General features: G+C 40.2%; 1 pseudogene; it reads left to right on the top strand.

The window, feature by feature from the left end:
• Positions 1–6,894: 6,894 nt before the first annotated feature.
• LOC147606016 (uncharacterized) lies at positions 6,895–7,377 on the top strand (annotated as a pseudogene).
• The last annotated feature ends 12,436 nt before the right edge of the window (positions 7,378–19,813 follow it).

Below are 19,813 nucleotides of genomic sequence, written 5' to 3'. Positions count from 1 at the left end.
AAGCTTAGCTATTGCATACACAAGATCAAAGCATTCTTCATTCTCAAATACTCATTTCCCTAGCATGCACAAAAAAACCTTGAAACTATCAACCATGAAACATACACACTAGAGAATAGACATGAGAAGAGAGACAAATATCAACTCATTGCATTGAATTAACAAAAAATAGAACTTACAACAATGTAGATGGGGAGAGAGAAGAGCTTGCACCTCTATGGAAGAAGAGGGAGAGCTAGTCTCAAGAGAGCTCAAACATGAGTTTGCCCAATGTGTCCCTAAGCTCTCAAATGAGCCACTTTTTATACAAAAACTCTAAAACTCCCAAAAGTTCCCATGTGGGATTATTGTCAAGCCCACTCCCACATTCATCTACAACTTGGAACTCTTTACAAGAGCCCTAAGTGTCTTTTTTGTTGCATCCTTGCATTGATCTTCACTCGTCACACAACAATTTCCCTTGATGGCAATGGATTCTATGGATTGGGACGACACAGCCACTTATTTCACCTATCTTGAATATGTCTCCAGTTGGTGCAACAAGCCAGTTGTTCCATTTGCAGATATGTGGTGGATGTAGCAACATACAAAGTTTTGGACTTAGATTATATCTACCCTCGCACATGAGAGATCAATCTAGCAAGACAAGCAAGTTAGCCTCCAAGACTACATGCGAGGATGTGTAGACTAGAGTAACAAGAGATTCGTCATGGATTTGGAGAGCCTACATATATGGACTAGAGTGAGAGTATCCTCGCGGGTAGGGTGACAACATATGAGAGGGTTGGTGGTGTACATCGTAGTGGTTCATCAGCTTCTCCACAGAGCTATCCTGATAGTGTACTCAACATCGAGGAGAAGACATGTTTTGCATGGGAGGTATGGGCTTGCTAGGACTACACTTTATGCTTACAATGCTATAAGTGACAACCAGGTTAGAGAGATGATGAGGCATGCAGGGCCATAGAGATGGTTAGGACTGGTACCTTTTCATTGAACCTTTGAACCCTTGTTGAGTCTAGGCTCACCACACGTAGTACAATGGTTGTGACTGGCATAGTCCTTCCTAAATAGAAAACAGTCATTGATGCAAGCATGAATATGATTATAGTCCATGGAAGTTGATTGTTGTTGGCAATAATTGTGTAGCAAGTAACCTACTAGAATCAATGCAAGAGGTTCCTCGATGAAACCAGTAAAATGATAGAAACTTAACATGTAGATTGAGAATGAGAAGTATGGCTATAAAAGTCGTGATAACTTTTCATTCTCAAATAGTAGAATTTTAGCCTCCATGTATAAGACACATTTGTCCAAGTATGCTTGGTTTCTAAATTGAGAATGAGAAGTGTGGCTGAAAGTCGTGATAGATTTGCATTCTCAAATCATGGCATTCTGTATCTTGTTGTTGGGATGTGGAAGTCCTTCTTTGCTCTTCAAAAATGTCCTCAATCATGTCTATTGCCATGTCATCACCCCAGTCGGCTACATTCTCCTCGTCATCTATGTCCTATAAATTTTGTCATCCATTTCATATTGATCAAGATGTCTAGCTTGCAGAAAAGCACCATACCCTTGTAGCAATTGAGAGATAAATGGTCTATCTGATAGGGGATGTGATTTCAATCCTGGATGCATTATTATGTTGAGGGTAAGTGAAACAAAACAAGATTCTCACAACTCATTTTAAATGATCAAAACTCATATTGATTGATCACAACTCATATAAATAGATCTCACCTCATATTAAATCCAAAACGTACATAATCAAAACTCATATGAATTCCCATAATTACATGATCACAACTCATATGGATTGATCACAACCAGGGATTTAATATTCACGTGATCACAAGATTTTTTGTGATAATAACACAAGTGAACAAGTTATTCACATGTTCTCATGTTACCGTTCACAAAATAACAGGTCACTTGCCATTTGGGAACCCCTTAAAAGCTTGGATACACATGGGAATAAGCTATTCACATGTTCTCATGTTACCATCTTCACATAATAGCAGGTGAGTGGCCACCTAAGAAGATTTTTTATGCCCGACAAAGATAAATTTTTTAGGCCCTTGTGAAAGCTTTGTGAATATAACATGTGATCATAAGATTTTTTATGTTTTTAACATATGTTATTAACATGTTCACATGTTCTCATTATCGTCAGTGAAATTCCTGATCGCAACTCATATAAAATGATCATACCTCATATTAAATCCAAAAAAATAAATGATCAAATCCCATAATTATATGATCACAACTCATATGGAGTGATCACAACTCATATAAAATGATCACACCTCATATTAAATCCAAAAAGTACATGATCAAAACTCATATACTTTCCCATATTTATATGGTCACAATTCATATAAAATGAGCACATCTCGCTCACATGCCATAAAGTGATTTTAAAAAAACATAGCAAATGTTTGCAAAAGCAAACAAATGCATCAGCACAGAGGAGGGCAAGGGCATTTGTATATTTTTCGTCAACATGCCAGCTTCCATTACAGGAAGCAGCACTGAGTATAAAGCATTTCATGGCTATCATCATGGAGCTTAGGATGCTCCAAGATTAACAAGAGAGAGAGAGAGAGAGAGAGTAAGCATTGTATAGAGCTAGTGGTAGCCCACATAAGTTGAGGAACAAAATGAATAAATTTGCTTAAGAAAAAAACGTGGCATCTATTCTAGGGTTTCTTTCATACCTTTCCAACCTTTTGAGTGTCTCATTTACACTTTGGAAACTTCTCACTATTTTGACCACACACGCTATTTTGAGGTTCACATGCATTATGATATTAGAGTATATGCAGTGATTGCGAGGTGTCACTACTAGCCATTGGGTGTACAGCGATGCTAGCGACTCTTTTTTCATTGTATAAGCGACGCTATTTAGAGTCACTACTGGAGTCGTTGCGGTACGTCGTTTATACGATGCTGTTAGCGAATATTGTAGCGTCACATAAGTGTTAATTTTTAAAACAATTTCTTAACTGTCACATAAGCGATGCAAAACGTCACTTAAGCGATGACGGAAAAAAATGGCTAGCCGATAAATTTATACCAACGGGATTATATATATACATACTGTTCTTATTCGTGCCTCTCTCTCTCTTTCTCTAGCTCTATCTAGTATTGCTCTCTCTCTTTGCTGCTTGCTTCCTTGCAATTGTGATTGTACTCGGTGCTATCATTGTTTTTGCGGAGATTAGTCAGATCGATGTGTAAACGAACATGAATTATGGTAAACAGCGTTATCTAGCTCTCTTTTATTGTTAATTTTTGAAATTGAAAGTTTAAATTAAATGAAAATTAGACTATATATACCTGTCACTCACACTCTCTCTCCCCGACACACATAGACATATTATATATATATATATATATCATACACACACGCACAGTGCACACTCTCTCTCTCTTCGTTATTAGGAGCTCGTGAGGGGAGGGACCCCCTTGGAAATTTTGAAGGTAGCCTACCACGAGCTCGAGAGTCTGTTGCCTGTTCAAATAGCATCTAGTTCTCATGAAGCCCTTCTAGACTCAAGCAGTACTATTTCCTGTTAGAGTTACAATCCTGGGCACTACCCATTGTACCACATATGCACACACTTTTTCCCTGTCACATTTTTCCTCTCCACACGACTGTCTGGCTGGTCAGCCTGCATGCATGCTTTCCTGTATATAAGGAGGGCCATTTAAACTCCATAGCTGTAGCTGCTAGGTGATAACCGGCAGGTAGAGCTTGAATCCCGTGGGTATCAACAACAAGGAGAGAGGGGCAGAGTTCCATGGCTAGGAGATTGACTAGCAGGACAAGAGGACTGTAAGCTTTAATGGAGAATAAGATACAGATGGGGAGGAGGAGGAGGAGGAGGGATGGGGTATGGAAGAAGGATATATAGGGGAAAGTGTAGAGTAGAGCTTCCAAAGAGAGAAAGAGAGAGTATATGAATTTTAAAGATGCAACTCAATTGGAGGAGGCATAAGAAAAAACACTTTCTATTATGTGTCTGTCTCTCTCTCTCTCTCTCTATATGTCGCTCACAACGTCTCTGTATCTATCTCTATATATCTGTCGCTCACACTCTCTCTCCCACACTCGCATATAGGCATATTATCTATACATACACACATATATATATATATAAATACACACACACACACACACACACACATATATATATATCATACACACACGCACATACACACACACACACATATATATATATCATACACACACGCACAGTGCACACTCTCTCTCTCCGCTATTAGGAGCTCGTGAGGGGAGGGACCCCCTTGGGCATTTTGAGTGAAGGTAGCCTACCATGAGCTCCAAAGTCTGCTAACGCAAACGTGTTTTTCAACAAACGCAAAACTGCATTTTTCAGCTAATGCAAACTTGCAAAAAAAACGCAAAGTGGAACTACCTCAAGTTCTGCTAACGCAAACTTGCAACAAACGCAACGTGCAACTAAGGCAACCAACACAAAATGCAGATTTGCGTTTTCTGATTTGCACTTCCAGATTTGCAATATATAAGGAGGGCCATTAAACTCCATAGCTATAGCTGCCATGCAATACCTATGGCAGGTAGAGCTTGAGGTCCATGGGTATCAACAAGGAGAGAGGGGCAGAGTTCCATGCATGGCTAGGAGGATTGAGTAGCAGATAAGAGGACTATATGCTTTAATGGAGAATAAGATACAGATGGGGAGGAGGAGGAGGAGGAGGGATGGGGTATGGAAGAAGGATATATAGGGGAAAATGTAGAGTAGGAGCTTCCAAAGAGAGAAAGAGAGTGAGTATATGAATTTTAAAGATGCAACTGAATTGGAGGAGGCATAAGAAAACACACTTTCTATTATGTGTCCGTCTCTCTCTCTCTGTATATATATCTATCGCTCACACTCTCTCTCCCACACACATATAGGCATATTTTTATCTGAAGATCATTATCTATGAGATAGAAGGCAAGCCATACATTTTAATGGAAAGGTAGAAGAAGGGAGATGTCCAATACCAATGATAGTGAAGGATTGGTATCTAAAGTGGACTATTGGACCCGCTATCGATCCGGAGTCGGAGATCATAAGCGGCGATGATGATGACGCTGTAAAGAATTAGCGAGAGGAAAACGTGCTCTAGCTCAAAGTCCTTTGATATGGTATACTTTGGAATATTGGAAGGATTTGAGGATATGTCATCTTCTTGATCCTATGCCCATATTCAAGAACGTTGGTCATTCGTTATGGCAACACCTCGTTGGCTTGAAAGACAGAGCGGCAACAAGAAATGACTTAAAGGATCAAAACTCAAAGCCCAATCTATGGCCACTTTATGATGAAACTTGACGTGAACCTATGAGCCTGCCCCATGGGTGCTCAAGACAGAAGAGCTGGAGACTATCAAGGAAGATTCAGTCGATTCGTACGCCTACAGGATATGGAGCATCTTGTCGAAACATGTTCACTCTAGATGACAAGAGCTTGTCTAGTTTAAAAACACATGATTGGCACAATTTTGTGAAGGTGAATCTATCCAGATCTTTGTAAGTATTTATTTTCTTGCATGTTTTGTTGATCGGATTAATCATGTATGCAGCATGTTCTACCCCTTGTTATTGATGGATGTACTACAAGAGGAGTCTGAGATGTAATATATCGCCTTGGATCACTTGCAAGGTATTTATCGGTCATTAATTTTTAGTATAAAATTTTATTTGATATCTTCTTAATTCAAAAACATCTCTAATATCTTCTTTCTTTTACTGATAGATGGATTACATCTAAAGAGATTGCCAAAGGGTCAATTCCACAAAAGAAGCGTGAATGTATAGAGCTTCTTTGTTTAATGGAAAAGGAATTTCCAACCTCCTTTTTTGATATCCAAGTTCATCTTCTAATCCATCTAGTGGACGAGATAGAGCTCGCTGGTGTTGTGAGCACTCGATGGATGTTTTAGGTCGAGAGATTTATGGGAGTATTGAAAGGTTATGTACGTCAAAAAGCAAGACCAGAGGGTTCTATGGCAGAGGGATGGATGCTTGAAGAATGCATGTATTACGTTTCTGAATACCTTGAGAAAACCGATTCTGAAGCTCCACGTGTATGGACAAATGAGTCGTCTTCTACCATGTCCGACAAGGTATTGTCCGGTAAGGGAATCCCTTTTCGACTTAAGGTCCAAGATAAATTGGATATTTCTACTTTCATGTCTATAATAGCGAATGCATGCAACAATTCGTTGATGTGAGTACGAGGAGGAACTTGAAGCAAACGAGTTGGCAGACGTAAAAAGAGGAGATCCAGACGTCAAACCAATGTAAATAACGACAGGGACGTACCTACTTTCATGGATTGGTTATACACCCATATGCAACGGGCGGTTAGTGATTGAGCCAATCTCAACGGAACAAAGAGAGTTTATGATCGGGTGTGAAAGACAGGTAACTTGTTGGGTTTTGAAAACTCTGAACTAAAAAAATGAATCTCATTTTTTTTAATAATTTATTTATTGGTCCAGGCTCGAATGTATACCAACATGTGGGCTTATGGACAACATCTTCGGATAAAATCTATTGACGACTTACGTCTAACTCAAGATTCTTGCGTTGTTGCCTCTTTCAAGCAATTATCACGTGCAAGTTTAAGAGACACAAATCTTATCGACAGTGAACTTGGTTACATGGGAACCATAGTCGGCATTTATGAATTATCGTATTGTATCTTCAAGCAGGTAAATGACATTGCTCTTCATGCAACAATGACATGTAGATTTCTTGAAGCTATACATAATTATAAAGTGTAGATTCGTGTATTTTGACAGGTGGTTTTGAAGGTGGATTGGTTTCACGCCGTGTATAAAGGCAATAATGCCACAATGAAAAGAGAACCGTCCGGATTTTGGTCCATCCACTCCTCGAAGTTATTGCATGCAACAAAAGAGGCTTACATTCTGCCAACTCATGTTGAACAAGCATTCTTTTACCAGAATACAGATGCTCATCCATGGTGGCAAGTTGTGCATGTCCAACCTAGAGGTCGACACTTGTTTGATAGCGTTGACTCTGAGAAAGCGGATGAGGATGAATTGATTACGTCCTCGAATCTAGACACATCGATGTGAGAGAGGTGTAGAATTTTTCTTTCTGATCATGATGACATTGTAGATGATGAGAACGACAACGATCCAGACTCTGACACTACAGACATTGAAGGGGAAGAAACAATGGATGTCGAGCCTACGGAGGAAATGAACGTCGACACAGATTTAACGATGGAGGAGTTCGAAGAAGTCAACAAGGATAATGAAGATAAAATTTTATTGACAGTTAATCTCAGAGATGACGATGAGGACTATTAGTCTACGTGTCAACTCACATATGTTCGGTAAGATTTAATCTCAAAATAATTCATTGTGAAGTCATGATTTTTATTCTTTTGAAAACTTACTAACAAGGGTGGGTGTGGTGATAGCCTCATATGGCTAGTGTCCGGGTTCGATTCCCCTCAGACTCGTTTTTCTTGCTCTAGCTGTGTACAGGGTAATTTTAGCTTCAAGTTCACTGAAAGAAAGTTCGTATCGGGATTCAATTCCCCTCCTCTACCAAGGGTTCTATCTCGCGTTTCAACCCCAGTATCAACATCTCAACCTTCAGTAACCCGCAATCAAGCATTGTTCCTTGGATCAACTTGGCCTAGTAAGTAGACCATCAAAGCCAGCAGTCTTCTAGCATTTCGTGGCAGTAGTTCCAACAGCACGGTGCTCAGTGAGTACCCGCAGTACCCTTAGCCGCAGCACCCCCCACACTGCCCATTTGCTGCTCCAGCTCTACTCTCCCTCTCTCTCTTACACTATGGTCACCCCAGCTTTGATGTATGGTCACCCCAACTTTGATGTATGCGGCAGCAGTATGGGCCCCATGCTTGTCAACCACCTCATGAACGCAGATTGAGAGACCACAGATATGTATGATCTCATGCTTGTTCCACAGCAAACCATCAGTACCGCTGTTCTACCTGGCATTGGTATCAGAGCTCTCTGGTGGTAACTTTTTGGTCTCATAGGTCATTTTGGCCTTTTGAAGACGTAAATATAGCATTTCATTTTGTTTCATTTCTCTCTCTCTCTACTTACCGTGCATTGTCGCGTCGATGACTCATGAGTTTGCACATTTGCTTCAGCAACCACTTCTGACTCCATCCTGTCCCAAACTCCATCTCCAGTGTGTTGATGACATATTTCTTGTCATCCTCAAGTTGATCGCTGCATTGCAAAATAAAGTTAGTTAGTAATTCAAATAAAAAACTATAATTCATATTCTCTATGTTAAATAATACTTACTGCCATGGTATATGAACTCGCTATAAATAAGACATGCAAAGGTCTCTCATCCGATGTCTGAAGGCGATGCCGGCTCCAACCTGAAGGATACCCCCGTCAGGCATGATGTCGCATGTGACACCCAAAGTGCCAATGCACGTGCGCATCGGTGCTGGTGGGGGCACTAGTGGTGTGCTACTCTACCGACACCTACGTGCAATACAAACATACGATATATTGAGATGTGAGTTCTTAAAAATTACTTGATATTTAATCCGTAATCGCCAGAAAAGATATACCTACAGGACAGATGGCCACTAGCCTGTGAATCAGGTGTCACCTGAGTACGAGCAGGTACATCAGGAGTAAGCTGCTAACTCTCGTGATGTGATGTACTTGGGATAGGAGTCCTAAGCAAACAAAGACATAAAAAAGATATATATTTGAAGAATTCTATATGTAAAAAAAGGATGACATTACTATTTTATCAATCAAGAAGATTACCGATGCGCTGTAGTGTGTGCATGAGAAGAAGTCTCCACCGCTGCATGTGGCTGGGAGGATGTACCCTCTCCAGGTCGTACGAGCATACTCAATCTCCCAAGAATCTCGATGGCACCGTCCAAACCCGCATCATCCATCTCCACATAATCTGCCATGGCCTTTGATAGTGTATCTCTAGAAAGTCCAGTGCCTCGTAGCAAAGTCTTGATGATCGCTAGCTTCACTTTACGGGTGTGGTCACTCATCGTATCTATATATTTAAAACAACTATATGTCAGACTAAAGATACATTGTTAGAGGAGAGCTCAATCTATCTAATCAAAAACATTGACTAAATAACTCCAAGCAAGATGTGTCCACATCTCGAAGTTTGCAAGAGTCATATATGGACTGTTGCAAAGAACGTCGAAAATAAGGATAGATGTCCAATGTGTTTGTGAAAGAACTTCTTTCCAATCTTACGACATGAAGGTAGAGATGGCCACTTTAGTCCAGGATATCAATGGAAAATAATACTGTATGTAGGCCATAAAAATGGATTGGACAATTCTCAATCTAACATGAAGCGGCCATGTGGCCATGGACAGTTTCCAATAGCGCACTTTAGATCGAAGCTTATCCATGACCCACGACTTGAATCTTGTTAGATGGCATTACCTGATGCAGTTTCAAATTGATAAATTGTGTGAGGTGCAAACCTTTCAATTGGAGATCACTAATCTCTTTGCGCAAGTTCACATGGAGAAGCTGCAAGATCACTTGATCCATAAGATGGTTGCAAGATACAAAGTTCTTGGCGGATTCAAGGATCTAGGGCACCTGAGGAGCAAAATATTAAAGAACATATATAGTGTTCCTTTCGATGAGGATGAGGGCTTGCAAGATGTTATTGTGAGATGCCATCTGCTCACGTGTGTCTTCGAACTCCATCTTCTACATTCATCTGTTTATGGGGGACATGCCCGGGATATGGATGTGATTGTGAACATAGGAATATCAAGGTATTGCATGCATTTGATGCTGAAGAAGCCTAAGCTAATTCCGGAAGACCCGGATGTGTCCCCATCAAGAAACCACATTCATTATAAGCGCCTAAAAATGGGGCACGCCATCAAGGATAGTACAAGCAATTATTTCCAGAAGAGACAAAGGCAGTTATGTCTTATCCATCAGCGAGCAATCCCATGTGCATTTAGATTTGTGGGGAAGCCCAAGAGCACTCATTGGAATTTTCAACTTGGGCACCTCTCCATTCTGGTAGACACCTTGAGTCTTGTCAGATGGCATTATCTGATGCAGTTTTAAATTGATAAGTGTGAGGTGTAAACCTTACAATTGGAGATCACTAATCTCTTTGCGCAAGTTCACATGAAGAAGCTGCAAGATCACTTGATCCATAAGATGGTTGCAAGATACCAAGTTCTTGACGGATTCAAGGATCTAGGGCACGTGAGGAGAAGTACGTATATAATGTTCCTTTCGATGAGGATGAAGGCTTGTAAGATGTTTTTGTGAGATGCCATCTGCTTACGTGTGTCTTGGAACTTTATCTTCTACATTCATCTATTTATGGGGGACATGCCCGAGATATGGATGTGATTGTGAACATAGGGATTTCAAGGTATTGCATGCATTTGATGCTCAAGAAGCCTAAGCTAATGCCGGAAGACCCGGATGTGGCCATCAAGAAACCACGTTCATTATAAGCACCTGAAAATGGGGCACGCCATCAAGGATAGTACAAGCAATCATTTCCAGAAGAGACGAAGGCAGCTACGTCTTATCAATCAACGAGCAATCCCATGTGCATTTAGATTTGTGGGGAAGCCCAAGAGCACTCATTGGAATTTCAAACTTGGGCACCTCTCCATTCTGGTAGATGACTTGAATCTTGTCAGATGGCATTACCTGATGTAGTTTCAAATTGATAAATTGTGTGAGGTGCAAAACTTACAATTGGAGATCACTAATCTCTTTACGCAAGTTCACACGGAGAAGCTGCAAGATCACTTCATCCATAAGATGGTTGCAAAAGATACAAAGTTCTTGGCGGATTCAAGGATCTAGGGCACGTGAGGAGCGAAATATTAAAGAACGTATATAATGTTCCTTTCGATGAGGATGAAGGCTTGCAAGATGTTCTTGTGAGATGCCATCTGCTTACGTGTGTCTTCGAATTCCATCTTCTACATTCATCTGTTTATGGGGGACATGCCTGAGATATGGATGTGATTGTGAACATAGGGATATCAAGGTATTGCATGTATTTGATGCTCAAGAAGCCTAAGCTAATGTCAGAAGACCCAGATGTGGCCATCAAGAAACCATGTTCATTATAGGCACTTGAAAATGGGGCACGCCATCAAGGATAGTACAAGCAATCATTTCCAGAAGAGACGAAGGCAGTTACGTCTTATCAATCAACGAGGAATCCCATGTGCATTTAGATTTGTGGGGAAGCCCAAGAGCACTCATTGGAATTTCAAACTTGGGCACCTCTCCATTCTGGTAGAGGCCTTGAATCTTGTCAGATGGCATTACCTGATGCAGTTTCAAATTGATAAACTGTGTGCGGTGCAAACCTCACAATTGGAGATCACTAATCTCTTTGCGCAAGTTCACATGGAGAAGCTGCAAGATCAATTGATCCATAAGATGGTTGCAAGATACAAAGTTCTCGATGGATTCAAGGATCTAGGGCACGTGAGGAGCGAAATATTAAAGAATGTATATAATGTTCCTTTCAATGAGGATGAAGGCTTGCAAGATGTTCTTGTGAGATGCCATCTACTTACGTGTGTATTCGAACTCCATCTTCTACATTCATCTATTTATGGGAGACATGCCCGAGATATGGATGTGATTATGAACATAGGGATATCAAATTATTGCATAACACCATATTGGGGAATTCGGGAATTTCCTAAGTCCCACTTTAAGAAATAGACCTATTTTTTGTGCATTTTGTATAGAAATATTTGTATTTTTATAGGTAAACCTAAAAGTTTACCTTATCTATGAGAATAAAGCAGATTAAATGTTGAAAAAATAACTAGAAAACTATAGAGTATGTGTGTTTTCGTAAGGAATTTCTTCTTTACTTCACTTTATATTAATACATGATGCTTGGACATCAATGCATTCTCTCTCTCTCTCTCTCTCCAACCCTTGACCTTTGACTACATATGCATAGTTGCCATACAATATAATAGTATGGTTATAATTCTGGTTAGCTCTTTCTAGTAAGTTGGAAAGAATATGTATAGAAATTTATGTAATTCTTAACTATCATTAATCAATTTACTTCAATAGCATTCATCAAATTATGTAACTCTTCACTACCATTCATCAATTAACTTCAATAGCATTCAAAAACCATTCCAATTAAGCTTCTCAAGCTTGAGAGGGGTTGAGAAGAGAGAAGCATTGAGAAATTATAGAAAAGATCAAAATTCACCATTTACCTTACAATTTTCTTGATTCTTTGTTCACGGTAGAGGCCCCCAACCAATCAATTGGTTAAGTATGTTGATGGAGCCACCAATGGGGATTGAAGAAAGAGGAAAGCTCCAATTTCTTCAATTTGGAGAGAATTTTAGAGAATAGTAGAAACTAGCATTATTTCAGCATAACTCTAGTATAGTAAAATTCTTCCCTTTTTTTTTCAAAGGACTCATGTTCTATCTATAGGAGAGGGAAGCTCTAACCAAAGCTAACTGAATTCTAGAATTTTCCAGATTCAGTTTGGTTGAATTTGGACTAGATTTGGATCTAGTTTGGTTACTTTTTGATTCGGTTTGGTTCCATTTTGATTTGGTTTGGTTCAAGAGAGAGGAGAGATAAAAATATCACATTATTTTTTAGTTTAAAACTCATTCAAGCATGTGAAATATGCACCTCCTTTAAAGAACTCCCCTTCCTTACATATGTGTCAGAATGGAATCATTATACCCAAAATATCTCATATTTTTAATATTGCTCATAGTTTTTTACTAATAAACCTTGTACATTTTCAACTCTTCATCTTGTGTGAGCATTTACTTATTTTTGGATACCAAAAATATCTCATATTTTTAGTATTTCTCATAGTTTTTTACTAATAAACCTTGTACATTTTCAACTCTTCATCTTATGTGAGCATTTACTCATTTTTGGGTATCTTCTTTTACAAAATTGGATTTATCTCCTCCATACACATGGATTGATGCTATTAGCCCATAGGAACCTTAATTGGACCATAATCTAAAAATTTCTGAAAATCTAGACCCTTAGGCTAAGGTCTTTCATACTCATTTCCAATTAATTCCAATTGCACATTGGAAAGTTCTTTTTGAATTTTTGTTTCAGGGAAACTTATTTTAATAAGATGAGAAATTTTTCTATCTACAAATATTCAAAATCTGAATATTCTCTCTCTAGAATATTCTCTCTCTCTAATTCAAAACAATTAGAAACAAGGTCTTTTATATTTCTGAAGAGGGAATTGATTACAGGGGAAGATGCTGGACATTTTGAGAGGCTGGGGAGGAATCTTATAGGTAGGTCGTCAAGAGCTACAGAACCAATGGGAGGAACCTCTTGAGCACTTGTAGGTGGGTTGGCACTCTCATGGGCTCTCCAACATGCCGCTTCAATCTCTCTTTTCTCTTGACTATTGCACACCACTACAATAGTCTTCATGCGATGTTCCAATGCGAGCTTTGATGCAACACCACATGAGAATATATCACATACAACCTCATGTGCATCATTGAATGCCTTGATTGTAGCCTTGATGACCTTCTTTTTCTTTCTAAATATGGCCTTTGCAATAGTTTGTTCTTCTTCAAGCTCTCCATCCTTTCCTTCCTTGTCAATGGCTTCAATGGATTCATTATCCAAAATGCATGGCTTGTTGGAATTTCCAACATATCAATCTAGGTTGATGAAGCTTTTCTCCATGGTCACAAGTGTCAACACAACAAATGAATCCATGGCCCCAAAAGCAAGACTCTTGGCCATTGGTAGGAAGTCAACACTTCCAACTTGCATATGGTACTTGCATGAAAGATTCTCAAGGGCCTCCTCCATAGCTGCCATTTGTTTGCGGTTGACAAATGACAACAAAATAAATTGTTTAGGCTCACATGTCATTTTTAACACTGTGAAGACCACCTTTCCAAACATGATAGAATCCCATGTCATGCCCCCAACTCCATGTGCCGCTTCTAGAACAACCACACCAATGGTAATAGGATCTTTATACACATTGTATATAAGATCGAATGCCTCAAGGTTGCACCCCACAATATATACTTGCCAAGGTAAACTAGTAGAAGAATGAAGAGGATCTTGCTTCTTCACAATAAGAAACTTCACAATGTCTTTTGCACCATTTGGCAATGGTCCTGCATCAGCCCCACGTGTGAGCTTTTTTGACACCCAATCTCACTGCAAACACCAAAAATCTTTGTGTATACATCGTTGGTGATGTCGTATTCAGCAACAAGATCTTCTGAACTCTTCATCATACTATTTCTAGCATGAGTTGAGGCATTGAAGAGAGAAACTAGCTCCTCATGGAGCACCCTATCTTGCTTGATTTGCTTTGCCCTTGTCTCCATGTCAGCAATATCCTCTTTGTCCCATTTGTTTCTAAGAAAGATGATGTGTCCATCATTAACTTCCTTTTGTAATGTGAGGATGTTCCCATCCTTTAGACCCATAAGGCAACGAAAAGGATGTCCCCATCCTTTAGACCCATAAGGCAACGAAAAGTTGCGGGAGAAGGCTGCCTTCCCTTCTTTGTGGTGGTATCCTCTTGAGATGAAAGCTCCCCCTTTGAGTATCTTTTCATGATGGTAATCCAACCATCAACAAATATCTCTTGTGTGCTCACTATCATATGACAATCACGTGATGCACACTTTTCTCCAATGTATTCTATAAATCTCTATCAAAAATAAAAATATGAAATGAGAAAGAAAACACCAAATGAATAAGACAAGCTAAGGTTGTACATCATTACCTCCCATGGTACTCTTTGAGGACTACCCTTTGGAAGCCCTTGAGGTTTTGGTGGAGACCCAAATGCTATCCATTGATCTTTTACTTGTTGAAGTTGCTCAAGATAAGGACCATTCTTCATAACATTGTGGGATTCCATATTTGTCATTCCTAGAAAGCTCAATGCACATTTCAGCAGGACAGTCCACCAAGATTCTTGCATTCCTTATGGCATATAGATGTTTGGTTGCTAGGCATCAATGAGTGCTACTTAGGATATAGATCTTTGCCACATGGATTGAGTGAAGACCTGATATGATCCAATAGGAGTAAGAATGTAGCTTATCCACTTCCACCTCGTCACACGATGCATGGGTCGCTTCACATCACTCTCCTCCAAAAAGCGCATGAGGTATGCTGCTGTTGTTGTTGGATTCATGGGATTCTTTACAAAAGATGATGTTAACTTTTGCACATAATCCCAACAAAGTGTTCTATAGGCATATAAAGGTGGTGCCTCATAGCATCTACCAACATCAATAGAAAACTGTGTGGTTGAGCCAAATGGAAAGTATTTTTCAAACAATCCTGAACCATCCTTTTTACCCTTCTTCTTAACCATGTCCGGAAAGTCAAAGGTTCTTTCAACACCCTTGACTTCAAGTGACACCAAAGGTGTTGCTGTTGGCTATATATAGAATGTCTCTATATATATAGCCCTAGGATCTCCTCTATATATACTCATCTATTGTGTGTATTCCACACACTTTGGGGATTCAATCTTGTGTCTCGTGTGCTTCTCTCTCATGCTATCGCCTCCATCTCTAACATGGTATCAGAGCAGCTGTGGGCAGCGCACAATAACCTTAGCAAACGGCTGTCTCAGCCGGCCACAAGAGCAACAGAACGAAGTCACCAGCAAACCGGCGCGCATATCACAGAGAACAACCCGATCGTTGAAAACGCACGCGTTCAACCAGAGCAGCCGGCGTCATCAACAGCAGCCCTGCTGCGCTACACCCCATGTGAGGAGAACAGTAGCTGGCGCACCAACCGCGAGGAGAGAACAATCTCTCTCTTTCTCTTTGGGTTGTTGCATCACGAACCATGTGGAACAATCGGCCGCCAACACAACGGTCCACGAACAACACACATCGTATATCAGCCATATCATACGGCTGTCTTCAACAGCCGACGGTGTCTCCAGCCGGCGTTCTGTGCCGTTTTTGCAAACCAGCCACACCACAGACTACTGACGACACCAGCCGGCGTTTTGTGCCGTTTTTGCAAAAGCAACATAGCCGGAAGCTGGTCATCCTTCCGGCCATCAGTAGCCAAGATTTTTTGGGTGGCCGCTCTGTGGGGAAGATGGAAGGTATGTTTGCTTAGGTTGGCCACAACGCAGCTATGTTACTGAAGGATCATCAGCCGTGGCCCGGCGCAGCACAGGCGTAGCTCCAGCGTTGCAAGGAAACGCAAAGGGCCGCCCTGCTCGAGTTTTATAACGACGGCTTTAATCATGACGCCCTGGGCTGGACGCGGTTCGACATCAACGGCACGTCGGACTGCTGCGAGTGGCGAGACGTTACGTGTGCCAAGGACGGCCTTGTTGTGTCGCTGGAGATGGTCCTGTATGAGTCGTCGGGTGGGGCCGGATCACGAGGTGCAGTGCCATGGCTTCTACCGCTAGCCAAACTCCGCTCTCTTAAGGAGCTTCAATTTTTCTAGCCCTCTGCCGCCAGAGATCGGCCTTCTTTCCCAGTTGGTGTTGTTCCGTGATGATGGTTACATGTTTCGTCGATGAAGGTTGACTATGTTTCCATGGATCGTTGTTCCATGGTGATGGTTATATGTTGTTGTTGTTGGTCATTCCAAGATATATTGATTGTGTTTCCATGGATTTTATCCATGATGCCATGATGTTGTTCCAGTTACATGTTTCGTCGATGATGGTTGACTATGCCGTGGTGTTGTTCCGTGATGATGGTTACATGTTTCGTCGATGATAGTTGACTATGTTTCCATGGATCGTTGTTCCATGGTGATGGTTATATGTTTCGTTAATGTTATTCATTCCAAGTTATATGTTTCGTTGATGTTATTCATTCCAAGCTATATGTTTCGTGAATGATGGTTGACTATGTTTCCATGGATTGTATCCATGATGCCATGATGTTGTTCCAGTTACATGTTTCGTCGATGATGGTTGACTATGCCGTGGTGTTGTTCCGTGATGATGGTTACATGTTTCGTCGATGATGGTTGACTATGTTTCCATGGATCGTTGTTCCATGGTGATGGTTATATGTTTCGTTGATGTTATTCATTCCAAGCTATATGTTTCGTTGATGATGGTCATTCCAAGCTACATGTTTCGTTGATGTTGGTTCACTTGGCTAATCTATATTTGTTGATTGTGTTTCCATGGATTTTATCCAGGGTTCACTTGGCTAATCTATATTTGTTGATTGTGTTTCCATGGATTTTATCCATGATGCCATGGCGTTGTTCCGTGATGATGGTTACATGTTTTGTGAATGATGGTTGACTACGTTTCCATGGATCGTTCCCATGATGTTGTGGTCATTGGATGCACCATGCCTTGGCTTTGGCTCATCATATTGACTAAGTTTATTTAAGTCTATCAATGTCTTTTGTGGTAGACAATGCAACCATGCAGGTCTCAATGGATATATGGGTGATCTTGTCTTGCCATGAGAGAGGGCAGGGTCAGTGGTGGCAGCTCTTTTCATGATCAGAATGACGGTCTTTATTCTTATGTGACTGATCAATGGTGGTCAAATCTTGGAATTCACTCTATGGCAACTAACAAGAAATTCCGTCGAGCATATTTCTCGAGGGGTCTAAATGGCTATAATGGTGGTCAAGTCTTGGAATTCAATCTATGGCAACTAACAAGAAATTCCGTCGAGCATATTTCCCGAGAGGTTTGATTTCTCATCCTATCAACTTATGAGGTTTATGTTCACATCATGTCATCCATCTTCACATGTCAGAGGTTTGATTTCTCGTCCTATCAACTTATGAGGTTTATGTTCACATCATGTCATCCTGGCTACATGCTGCCTGCGGATGTCAAAGGTTTGATTTCTCGTTCCGTCATCTTATGAGGTTTACTATCCTGATTGTGAATGTCCTGTTAGCTTATGAGGTTTATGTTCACGTTATGTCATCCTGACTACATGTCAAAGGTTTGATTTCTTGTCCCGTCATCTTACGAGGTTGGTTTACGTTCACGTCATCTTACGAGGTTGGTTTACGTTCACGTCATGTCATCCTAACTTCATGTCAGAGGTTTGATTTCTCTTCCCGTCAGAGGTTTGATTTCTCGTCCTATCAACTTATGAGGTTTATGTTCACATCATGTCATCCTGGCTACATGCTGCCTGTAGATGTCAAAGGTTTGATTTCTCGTTCCGTCATCTTATGAGGTTTACTATCCTGATTGTGAATGACACACGTTTGATTTCTCGGCCATCATCTTATGAGGTTTACTTGCAAGTACGTCATGTCAGAGGTTCGTTTTTTCATCATGTCTGGTCATCCTACCTATGGACGTCAAAGGTTTGATTTCTTGTCCTATCATCTTATGAGGTTTACTTTCATATCATGTCATCCTGGAGGTTTGATCCAAGTTATAGTTGTCTCATTATCTTGACTCATAATATTGGAGGTTTGATCTTATGTCATAGATTTTTCCCATGGCAAAGATATGATTCTAGCTTTCCATGATATCCTTACTAACTAGAATGAGTGTCATTTTCTATTTTAGTGTTTATTGACAGGTCAATCTTCCAAGTCAACTTCTCCAAGTAACCAGATTCTCTTACCAAATTTAGTTCATTTAACATTGATTGGATGATCTTCCACAAGTTGACATTGCCATGCATGTCCTTGCGGATGGACTATACTCCTAAGCAACCATATAATAGATACCTTTATGTCTATTTCTTTGTGTACATCTTTTCGTGTACATCTCATATTTCTATAACAAAATTATGGTTTTCCATTTGTTATGGAGACTTCTTCCATATTACAGGGTTTATGGATCAGGATTGTATTTGGATATTGTTGAGCTTCAATATAGAGAAGAGACTACAAAAATATTATTTGGCATCGTCACGAAGATAGACTCGCACTCAACCTACATGAATGGATCAAGACAACATGAAGATGGATGACGATAACTCCTTCAAAGCCTTCATGGCTATTGTATATATGGGAGTGATGTAGCTCCTTCATGGATATTGTGTATATGGGAGTGATGTAGCTCCTTCGTAGCCTTCATGGCTATTGTATATATGGGAGTGATGTAGCTCCTTTGAATAATACTTTGTAACTATAAAATAATTTAATATAGCGGTAGGTGTATATAGAGCTGTGGGTTTTTCCCTTGAGCCCCCAAGGGTTTTTTCATCCACAGTTAGAGACCCTTCTTTGAGTGGGGGTGTTGGCTATATATAGAATGTCTCTATATATATAGCCCTAGGATCTCCTCTATATATACTCATCTATTGTGTGTATTCCACACACTTTGGGGATTCAATCTTGTGTCTCGTGTGCTTCTCTCTCATGCTATCGCCTCCATCTCTAACAGTTGCTTGGATTACTTGTGCCTTTGAAGATTGGTTTGTGTTGTCCAGAGGAGTGTTAGGAGGTACACTCACAACAAGAGCCTATGAGTTTGAAGTTATTGATTGTGCTTGTGCATCTTGAATCTTTGTCCTCTTCTTTGGTCGATCACCATGTTTTGTAGGAAAAAGAAGTTCACTATGCTTGATAGACTCAAATGTAGCTATTATGTCCTATGTGCCTGATATCTCCTCTGGGAGGCTCCAACCCATTGCTCTCAAAGAGTATACTTCATCCTCTTTTATATGTGTAGATTGAAAAGATAAGGGATCGAGGTTGTATTCAATGTTCTTTCCCTTGATCTTTACTACAATACATGGGATCCCTTCCTTCC

This window comes from Cibotium barometz, chromosome 58 (genome assembly GCF_041138505.1).
Source record: "Cibotium barometz isolate CiBa-2024 chromosome 58, ASM4113850v1, whole genome shotgun sequence".
Taxonomy (NCBI): Eukaryota; Viridiplantae; Streptophyta; class Polypodiopsida; order Cyatheales; family Cibotiaceae; genus Cibotium; species Cibotium barometz.
This window is presented reverse-complemented; position numbering and strand designations above follow the sequence as displayed.